The sequence below is a fragment of the Nicotiana tomentosiformis genome, chromosome 12, assembly GCF_000390325.3.
Source record: "Nicotiana tomentosiformis chromosome 12, ASM39032v3, whole genome shotgun sequence".
Lineage (NCBI taxonomy): Eukaryota > Viridiplantae > Streptophyta > Magnoliopsida > Solanales > Solanaceae > Nicotiana > Nicotiana tomentosiformis.
The window spans coordinates 113,079,577-113,091,334 of NC_090823.1; the positions used below are offsets into that span (position 1 = coordinate 113,079,577).

Below are 11,758 nucleotides of genomic sequence, written 5' to 3' on the forward strand. Positions count from 1 at the left end.
GGAAATAAATCAAATATACTAATTCTAACTAAGTAAGTTCTTACTTGAGATGGCCAAACACTTTAACAAATAACTCTATGTAATTTGTGGAAACTGCAACTATGTTGTTTTCCAATAATATATCATTAATTTGGTATACTGTTTTAACTTCATGTTATTTGATGTCGCATTTGTCTATCTTACAAGCAAATGTTGTGTTTCTCAAGGATCTTATCACTATGCTTGTATTTGAATTCTTTATTCTTATAACTAAAATAGATGAAGGATTACCAACCTTAAAATCGATCCACATTCCAGCATCAATCCCTGTAAGGTTATATATATGTTATACGCGCTATCAGAGGCGGATTGAAGATTTAATGGCTACGGGTGCCACTATATTTAATGTAAATCTACCACTACCAAGAAGATTGAATTAGAGTGTATATTTAGTTGGTTCGCTCTTTCTTGATTTAATTAATTCGGTTCGGATTCATATTTTAAATTATATTTTCATTCCACAAGATTTTTGGTGCATAATTAAATGCATCATAACCAAAGTGAAGATGTTTGTTCCTTTATCTGAAATCAAGGAAAAAATAACATTTGATGGTAAAAAGAAAATGATTAAAATTATATTCAAATAAGAATTTTGAGATCTAAAAGATAAACGGAAGCATATATATAATTCAAATGATAAAAATGGCGTTGTATAAAAAGAAGAAGCACAATGATGAAGAAAATAAAGAAACTAAGAAAAAGAGAAGAACTGAAAAAAGATATGAGAAAAAGAAAGTAGGGCCAAGAGGAAAAGAGTAATTGACTGGCCATTAATGAGTCTCGTTCCTGCGCGTGTAGGTTGGAAAGGTGTATCTCTGACTTACGGTGCCACTCCTTACATATATATTCTTTTTATGCAAGATAGTTGTAAAGCCCCATAAATTTTTAATAATCTCGGAGTTTATAACGTAATTAAAGTGCTCCAAGGGTATAAAGACCTGCACGGTTTAAGCGAAATATTTGAAATAATATGTGTATTGGATATGAACTAATATGGTAGGACGGATACTTAAGAATAACTTATTTGCTCACTGTGTTGAAAGGCAACACTGGATGCATTTGTTCTTATAATGACAATACAATGATGTAGGTAAAGGGAGTACATCTAGCAACAAATATACATGGATCTTGGTGAGCAATGAAAGACACGTGGGGCAGGGGTAGAGAAAATAAAAAGACTTTCTAAGTGGCAAAACTTTTGCTTTTATTTGGAGTCGAAAAGTAGCGTAGGTGGCAACACGTTCAACCAAATTTGCATATAATTAAATATATAGTGGGCCAACCAATTGAGCTTTAAATGATGGTCATATTTGGGTTTTATTTGGTCTTTTTAAATTAATAAAAGACATAAGGTATCAAGCCTATCTTGGCTTCTAAACGCCGACGAGGAATGCAAAGAAACACAATAACAAAAATTGTTCGCCGTCGACATAGAGTAAGAGGAGTCTACTTTTACTTTCATCTTTTTTTCTTTTCTTTTGTTCCTTTACTTTAATTTTCAGTTATATATGAAGACAATTAATTATAATTCCAAACAATAGTTAGGATTTGAGCAGTAACGTAAAAATTTGATAATGGAGTCTTGACGGAGTATGGAACGTTACAATTGATATGTTCTTAGTGATAATTATAACTCATTGGACTATAAAATTAAAGTGGGTATGCATAGTTTCCATGTATTACTGAAAACTCACGAGTTAGAAGATTTGAGCAATCTTCTTAAATTGAAGAGAGTAATGTTATATTATTTAGACTTGTATTGATGTGAATTGAACCAGATTATTACATGTAGATTGAAAATTTATGAATCGGGAGTGTTTGGAGGATACGTGAAGTCGAAGCTGTGCTAGCTTTAAGGTGAGTTGAAGCTTACTCTCCTAGTAGAGAATTCCATTAGAACCCCTGTGCTCCATGTGTTCAATAAATCCAAGCCATGCCTTCTTGCGATCCAAATACTACGTTCACTTTATTCTTATTCAGTACGACGATATATGTGACAAAAACACATGCTCATTTGTATTACCAGTTGTTAAGTGCGTTTGTTCGTGGTATTTACATTAGGTTTCAACATTAATTCATGCATCAATATGGTCATTCAGTAGGGAGAAATGACTAACCCCCCATCGTGAGTGCCATGATGCCAGGGATAGTTACCCCACACTCGTAGGTGCCAACTGTTTGTTGGGGAGATAGGCCGACACTCCCCCGTGCATGTTCCCAGATGCTCAAGTACGCAGGGCCACTATGTGTATTGATTTTCAGAAAAATGTTCGATTTTGGCTTACAGTTCAGCTTATAGTTTCGATTTTCAACTCATTACTTGATTATAAAATTTTATATGATTTATATGATTTTTCGTATGTCTGTTTTCTTTCATATTTTTTTCCCAAAGGTCTCGCTCCGCTTTTTTAGGAGGTAGCCTATGAGACTTATTGCGTATCCTTTGGTGATACTTATCCCGTTTAGGCATGCTACGTCGTGTGGCAGGTATTGAGGATGCATGTAACAAGGCACGTGGCTATATGAGATATTTCGAATTTAGTTTACAGACTCCGTTGATTCATCCCAGCGGTAGCTGACTCTTTTCATACTATTATTTATTTTTAGATGTTTATTTTATTTTCGGAAAATGTCCTGAATGCTATGTATTTCATTTTTTTTTTCAAATTCTAGAGGCTCATGTCTTGTTAGTGGGTTAGTATTAAGATAATTGAGATTTATCCTTTATTGATTATTTTATCAGTCCATTTAAGAATCACAACTTGACTAGAATGAATATTTAACCGCATTAGGTTATTTGCTATTGAACTTGAAGTTTTGATACAACTAGCACATGGTTCACTCAACGAGTGGTAAGGGTTGAGTGCCAATCACGTCCCACCTCAGTGAGGGGCGTGACAAGTTGGTATCAGATCAACTAGGTTTGAGAAGTCCTAGGAAGTCATGAGCCGTATTTTGTAGAGTCTCATTTATGGGTATATTGTGTACCATACTTATATCCGGGAGGCTGTAGGACATGTTAGAAAAATTTCTTTTCTTTGACTCTTACATTGTACGTTAGAGCTAAACATGTCAGAATTTTAACAATCATTTTGTCTCTTATTTCAGAACAAAATGGTTTGAACAAGATCAACCTTGTCATCTGCTGCTAACAATGTTGAGATATCAGCTGGTAATCATTAAGAAGCACCAACAGAGGTGCAGACTGCACCAATGACACCAGTTGTAGTTAGAGGACGTGGCGGAGGAAGAGGTCGAGGTCAGAATACCAGGGGTAGAGGTGGAAATGCCATAGGTAATTAGGCTCGTGGTAGGGCCACTAGACATGCACAGGCTCCACTTCAGCAGACTGATAATGATCAGGTGGATGTCACACCCCCTCTTAACCCACTCAGGGCAAATCAACCACAACAACACGATGATCGAATAAACATAATTTTTGACTTTTTGGAGTACCTAGCCCCTCCGGCTGGCGGTCGGGCTACACCTGTTCATGATCCTCCTCAAGACCATTATGCTTCAGATGAAGAGATTATAGAAGAAGGGTTTCAAGATCCACTCGAGGTACCATCACTAGTTGTCCCTACAAATATTGCCCAACCAGTGCAGTTACCAACAGGAAAAATTAATCCACATGCCTTTCAGAGATTAAAACCTCCTACTTATAATGGTACAAATAAGCCAAATGAACCAATGTTATTTTTGGAGGAGATAGAGGAAATATTTGTTTCTTTGGGTCGTCTTGAAACGCAAGTCACATAGTTGATTGGGTTTCGGTTGAAAGGTGCAACATCGAAATGGTGGAGAGGTTACAAGAAGGCCATAGATTCTATATTACTGTCACTTACTTGGCCACAGTTCAAAGAAGCTTTCAGGGCCAAGTTTTTCCCTAGCAGCCGAATAGATGAGCTTCGACGTCAGTTCGAACATCTTAAACAGGGTACCATGTCAATATGAGATGGAATTTACAAAATTGGTAGAGTATGCTCCTAATTTAATACTGACAGAGAGAGAAAAAAATTAGAAGGTTCATTGAAGGCTTGAATCCACATATGGCAAAAGATATGACTTCACATCAGGATGACAAGACTTATCTTCAGGTTGTTAATATTTCTACGCGTAAGGAGGCTTTTGATAAAATTTCCAGGGAAGTTAGAGATAATAGCAAGAAGACTAGAACAACATATTGTTATAGTGAACTTTCAGTTGGGGGTAAGAATATGAATCATTCAGGTAACATTTAATCAATAGCTTACTTGTCTCCTTATCCAGCTCCACTCAGACATGGCCAGCAGAGTAAGGTTCAGGCCCATCAAGGGTATATTTTAACTAGTCAAGGCCAACCTCGGTTCTCCCATCCTATATGTTCTTCGTGCAGCAAAAGACATCCAATGAGATGCATTTTGGTTCAGAAAAGTTGTTTCCCCTGCCATGATCCATGTCATATTAAGAGAGATTGTCCACAGCTTGGACAAGCTCCAAGGAAGGCTCCAACTACTCAGGCAACATCCATAGGTAATTATGCGATTGCACCTCCTCCAATTCGGGAACTAATACTCAGACTGGGCGTGGTGCCAATAGAGGTGGTGCTCAGGGAGGAGGAGGACCAGCCAGATTCTATGTAGTTCTAGACATGCAGAATGTGGAGGCGTCTAACAAAGTTATTATAAGTATTCTCTCAGTTTATAGTCGCCCTACTTATGTATTAGTTGATCATGGTTAAACTTTCTCATATGTGTCTCATTATTTTTGTGTCGAGTTTGGAAAAAAACCAAAATAATTAGGGGCTCCGTTTGAGGTTTCCACACCCATAGGGGAATTTGTTAAAGTTGAATATATATTCAAAAATTGCATCATCACAATTTAGGGTCGGGTAACATTAGCCGATTTGAAACCTATTAGATATGGTTGACTTTGACATCATAGCTGGCATGAACTGGTTATCTTCTTGTCATGCTACAATTGATTTTCTTGAGAAGACAGTTAAATTCTCATTTATTAGGAAAGATCTAGTTATAATTAGAGGTGAGGTGGGTACACCTGTAGGTAAGTTTATTTCTTACCTTAAGGCTAGAAAACTGGAGAGCAACGAGTGTTTGGCGTATCTAGCACATGTGCGGGATAAGAAAGCTGACTCCCCAATGCTTGAATTAGTACAAATTGTGAAAGAATTTCTAGAGGTGTTCCCGGATGATCTCCCAGAGATACCACTAGATAGGGAGATTGAGTTTGGCATAGACACATTGTCAGAAACTCAACCAATCTCGATTCCTCCTTACAGAATGGCTCTAGCTAAGCTAAATGTACTTAAGAAACAATTATAAGATCTATTAGATAAGGGTTTTATTCGACCTAGTATTTCACTCTGGGGTGCTCCAGTGTTGTTCGTGAAGAAAAAATATGGTTCCCTATGGATGTGTATAGATTACCACCAGCTGAATAAGGTTACTATCAAAAATAAATATCTACTGCCCAGGATAGATGACTTATTTGATCAGTTACAAGATGCTAGGTATTTCTCAAAAATAGATCTGAGGTTGGGATACCATCTGTTTAAAATCAAAGAAGCAGACATCTCGAAAATAGCTTTCAGGACTCGGTATGGTCACTATGAATTTTTAGTAATGTGCTTTGGGTTGACCAATGCATCAACGACTTTTATGGACTTAATGAACAGAGTCTTCAAGTCTTTCTTAGATGCCTTTGTTATTGTATTTTTTGACGATATTCTGGTATATTCCCATAGCCAAAAAAAGCATGAGAATCATTTGGGAATAGTCCTTCAAATACTCAAGGAGCGTCAGCTTTATGTCAAATTCTCCAAATGTGAATTTTGACTCGATACAGTTACATTTTTGGGACACGTGGTCTAGAGAGAAGGCATTAGAGTAGACCCACAGAAAATAAAAGCAGTTAAAAGTTGGACTAAGCCAACGATCCCTACAGAGATTCGCAGTTTTCTGGGATTGGCAGGTTACTACCGTCATTTTGTATAAGGGTTCTCTTCACTAGCTGCCCCACAGATAAAGTTAACTCAGAAAGATGTAAAGTTTCAATGGTCTGAAGTTTGTGAGAAAAGTTTTCAAGAACTCAAGAACATGTCGACTACATCCCTAATCCTGACTCTACCTAGCCCTACAGGTAGATTTGTGATCTATTATGATATTTCTAGAGTGGGGTTAGGATGTGTTCTTATGCAGAATGGAAAGGTAATTGCTTATGCTTCTAGGCAGTTAAAGAGTCATGAGACAAATAATTCTACCCACGATCTTGAGCTAGCGGAATTTATTTTTGCTCTAAAAATATGGCGTCAGTAATTTTATGGAGAGCAATGTGACATTTATACAGATCATAAAAGTTTGCAGTATATATTCAAGCACAAAGAGTTGAACATGAGAAAACGTAGGTGGTTAGAATTACTTAATGATTATGATTGCAATATCCTTTATCATCCAGGCAAAGCGAAAGTGGTTGATGATGCTCTTAGCAGAAGATCCATGGGGAGTTTGGCCAAGCTGTTTGTGATCGAACATCCAATAGTAATAGAAGCCCAACAAATAGCTAGCGAAGGGTTACGTCTTGATGAGAAGTGTGATAGAAGGTTTATATCAAGTATGGGTGCTAAGTCTACTTTAGTAGAGCAAGTTAAAACCAAACAATTCGATGATGCTAGCTTGCTTAAGCTCAAGGAAGGTGTCCTTAGTGGCAAGATTAAGAATTTTTCACTTGATGTGAATGGTGTGATGAGACTTAATGGTCGCTTATGCATGCCTAATGTAGATGATCTTCCAAGAGAAATTATGGTAGAAGTTCATAGATCCATATACTCAATACACCCAGGTTCTACTAAAATGTATCATGATTTGAAGGATATTTATTGGCAGGATAATATGAAGCGAGATATTGCATATTTTGTATCACGGTGCCTAAACTGTTAGCAAGTAAAAGCTGAACATCATAGACCAGGCGGCTTAGCTCAAGTCATTCAAATACAAGAACGGAAATGAAAACGAATAAATATAGATTTTGTGGTTGGTTTGCCGTGAACTTTTAAGAAACATGACTCTATTTGGGTCATAGTAGACCGAATCACTAAGTCAGCTCACTTTTTGCCAGTCAAAGAAACCTACGCAGCACCCCAATATGCAACATTATACATAAAAGAAATTGTTCGGTTGCATGGTTCTCCTGTGTCCATTATTTCTAACAGGGGTGCTCGGTTTAGTGCCCAGTTCTGGAAGAGTTTTTAGGAAGGTCTCGGTACCCGAATTAATGTAAGTACGACCTTTCACCCTTAAACAGATGGGGCAGTCCGAGAGGACAATTCAAACCTTAGAAGATATGTTACGAGTATGTGTTCTCGATTTTAAAGGAAATTGGGATGATCATTTTCCTGTGATTGAATTCGCATATAATAATAGTTATCAAGCAAGTATTCAGATGGCCCCATTTGAAGCCCTATACGAGAGGAGATGTTGTTCGACTATAGGCTGGTTTGAGATAGGTGAAACGAAGCTTATTGGGCCAAACATAGTACAAGATGCCTTGAAAAAGGTGAAACTAATTCAGGAACGACTTAAAATAGCTCAAAGCCAACAAAAGTTAGACGCCGCGATCTTGAGTTCAAAGTGGGTGACTATGTATTTTTAAAGGTGTCTCCAATGAAGGGCATCATGAGGTTTGGTATAAAAGAGAAGTTTAGCCCGAGATATATAGGGTCTTATCCAATTCTTGAAAGGATTGGGCTTATGGAGTATCATCTAGCTTTACCTCCAGAGTTATCTTTAGTGCATCCAGTTTTTGATGTGTCCATGCTGAAAAAGTACTTTCACGACCCGAGTCATGTAATTGATAGGCAGGACATAGAGTTTGATGATACTTTGTTATATGAGGAGGTCCCTGTAGCTATAATAGACAGGCAGGTTCGTAGACTTCGAACCAAAAATGTTGCTTCGGTAAAAGTAATATGGAGCAGCCATTCAGCTGAGGAAGCTACGTGAGAGCCAGAGGAAGCCATGAAGGAAAAGTATTCCAATTTGTTCGAGATTTCAGGTACATAATTCAATTAATACTTTAAAATAATTAGATTGGTAAGTTATGGGATATTTATGCTTATAGTGATGTAAAGTGGCTTTAGCGGGTATATTGGTATGTCTTAAAATTGTATTTTATTGGATTGAGCAGCTGGATGTACGAAATGTTATTGTTGGGTTGCTTGGATATGTTGAAAATTTTGGATAACTCCAGTTATAGAGGAACCTTTGCCGAAATATTTAAAAGTTTACGAGTTAGACAAATATTGGGTCCTAAGATCTTTCTTTTAGACTAAAGAACATTTACGACACCATATTCGAGGACAAATGTTCCTAAGCGGGGGAGAATGTAAAGAGCCATAAATTTCTAGCTTAATTTTTTTTTAATAATCTCGGAGTTCATAACGTAATTAAAGTGCTTGAAGGGTATAAGGACTTGTATGGTTTAAGCGAAGTATTTGGGATAATATGTGTATAGGATATGAACTAATATGGTAGGACGGATAGTTAAGAATAATAAAATCTTATTTTCTCACTCGGTTGAAATACAACACTAGATGCATTTATCCTTATAAAAAGAGTACATCTATTTTATATATAAGGAATTAGCAATAAATATACAAGGATCTTGGTGAGCAATGAAAGACACGTGGGCCAGAGGTAGAGAAAATAAAAAGTCTTTCTAAGTGGCAAAACCTTTGCTTTTATTTCGAGTCAAAAAGTAGCGTGGGTGGCAGCACGTTCAACCAATTTGCATATAATTAAATATATAGTGGGCCATCCAATTGACCTTTAAATTATGGTCATATTTGGGTTTTATTTGGTCTATTTAAAATAAAAAAAGACATAAGGTATCAAGCCTTTCTTGGCTTCAGAACGCCGGTGAGAAATGCAAAGAAACACAAAAATAAAAATTGCTCGTCGTTGACATAGAGTAAGAGGAGTCTACTTTTCCTTTCATCTTTTTTATTTTCTTTTGTTCCTTTACTTTAATTATCAGTTATATATGAAGATAGTTAATTATAATTCCAAACAAGAGTTAAGGATTGAGCAGTAAAGTAAAAATTTGATAATAGAGTCTTGACTAAGTATGGCAAGTTACAATTGATATGTTCTTACTGATGATTATAACTCATTGGACTATAAAATTGAAGTGGGTATACATAGTTTCTCTTTATTGTTAAAAACTCACGAGTTAGAAGATTTGAGCAATATTCTTAAATTGAAGAGAGTAATGTTATATTCTTTAGACCTGTATTGATGTGAATTGAACCATATTATTACATGTAGATTGAAAATTAGTGAATCAGGAGTGTTTGGAGGATATGTAAAGTCGAAGCTGAGCTAGCTTTAAAGTGAGTTGAGACTTACTCTCCTAGTAGAGAATTTCATTAGAACCCATGTGCTCTATGTGTTCAATAAATTCAAGCCATGTCTTCTTACGATCCAAATACTACGTTCACTTCATTCTTATTCAGTATGACGATATATGTGAAAGAAACACATGCTCATTTTTACTATCAGTTGTTAAGTGCGTTTGTTCTTGATATTTACATTCAGTTAATTATTCAGTTTTAATATTAATTCATGCACAATATAATCATTTAGTTAGGAGAAGTGGCCAACCTCCCCCAGCGTGAGTGCCATGATGCCAGGGTTAGTTATCCCACGCTTCTAGGTGCCAACTGTTTGTTGGGGAGATAGGCTGACACTCCCCCGTACGTGTTCCCAGATGCTCACGTACGCATGGCCACTACATGCACTGATTTTCAGAAAAAAGTTCAATTTTGGCTTATAGTTCAGCTTATAGTTTCAGTTTCCAGCTCATTACTTGTTTATAATATTTTATATGATTTTCCCTATGTCCGTTTTCTTTCATATTATTTTTTCGAAAGTCTCGCTCCACCTTTTTACGAGGTAGCCTATGAGACTTACTAGGTATCCTTTGGTGATACTTAGCCCGTTTGGGCCTGCTACGTCGTGTGGCAGGTATTGAGGATGCAGGTATCAAGACACGTGGCTAAGGAGATATTTCGGATTTAGTTTACAGACTTCGTTGATTCATCTCAGCGGTAGAGGACTCTTTTCGGACTATTATTTATGTTTAGATGTTTATTTTATTTTCTGGGAATGCCCCGCAGGCTATGTATTTCAGTTTGTTTTCAAATTCTAGAGGCTCATGACTTGTTAGTGGGTTAGTATTAAGATATTTTGGGATTTATCCTTTATTGATTATTATATCAGTCCGTTTAAGATTCGCAACTTGACTAGAATGAATATTTAAGCGCATTAGATTGTTTGCTATTGAACCTGAAGTTTTGATACAACTAGCACAGGGTTCACTCAACGAGTGGTAAGGGTTGAGTTCCAATCACGTCCCACCTCAGTTGGGGTGTAACAATAGTACTATATACAAGGAATTTTTACCCGAGCATGTGGGTGGCATACCGCCCCTTCTCCTCTACGTAGATCTGCCCTTGCACGCTATTATAGGTTAAAGTATACACTGACCGAATAAAAAAATCTTCACACTGTCGATGCATAAACCTAAATTCGTCTTTAATTTCTTACCATCTGATAACACTTAGGTAACAATAGGAAGAGTAATTCCACTATATGAGTCTCCACCAACATAGAAAAGGATTATTGAGATATTGCGGGTGCTCAGTTAATAGCCACTGTAAAATACTATAGAAAATTAGTAAATTACAAAACCACATAATTCAAACTTTCCATGTCAAGTACGTATGAAAATAAATAAACTGAAATTCATTAATGAACAAGCATTAAGGCTTCAAAATGAAGTCTAAACTTATTACCTTCCGAAGAAATTGATAAGCGTGATCACCTGCTTGTAAATTATTTGAGTGATTTGACTTTAGTGTAGTTGCATACGGGAATTCAGTCCCTTCCGGGAAATCTACATATATAATGTTTGCCACCTAAAATTTCATTCATTAGTACTTGTATGAAGTCAATTGTATATCTTTCAGATGGTTAGTAATAAGTCCATTGTCGAAAACACTTCCCCACAAAGCATAGTATTAATTTATCTCTCACCTTTGTGTATGCAAATGGATTGGAAGACAATGTTGGCAAGCTACCATTATACTGGAACGACCAGACCGGTCGTTTTGAGAGTTGTAGCCCCGTTCCCTAATTTACTGCTCATTTTGTGCTTTATAACTGTTATGTAACTTGCCGGGGTAGTCAATTCAGATCCGGAGAGATTTCAGAATGAGTTGCGATACTTACTCTCAAAGTTGGAAGTTTAGATTAAAAAGGTTGACCAGATATTGACTTATGAGTAAACGACTCCGGAATAGAGTTTTGGCTGTTCCGTTAACTCCGTTGGGTGATTTTGGACTTAGGAGCGTATCCGGATTGTGATTCGGAAGTCCGTAGAGGAATTGGGCTTGAAATAGCGAAAGTTAAAAATTTGAAAGTTTGACCGAGAGTGGACTTGGTGGATACCGGGCTTGGATTGGGGTTCCGGGAGTTGGAGTAGGTCTGTGGTGTCATTTGTGAATTATGTGCAAAATTTGAGGTCAATCGGACGTGATTTGATAGATTTCGACATCGTTCGTAGAAAATGGAATTCCTTAGTTTTCATTAGGCTTGAATTGGGGTGCGATTCGTGTTTTGATGTTGTTTGATGTGATTTGAGGGCTCGACTAAGTATGTAT

At 36.8% G+C, this 11,758-nt stretch overlaps 1 long non-coding RNA gene across 1 annotated transcript; it reads right to left on the reverse strand.

Moving 5' to 3' along the window:
• Positions 1-230: 230 nt before the first annotated feature.
• On the reverse strand, positions 231-11,185 carry LOC108944933 (uncharacterized). The gene is made up of 4 exons (XR_001969067.2): positions 11,133-11,185; positions 10,892-11,014; positions 10,644-10,750; positions 231-306 (listed from the first exon to the last, which is right to left on the reverse strand). It is a non-coding gene; the product is annotated as an uncharacterized lncRNA (long non-coding RNA).
• Between the last annotated feature and the right edge of the window lie 573 nt (positions 11,186-11,758).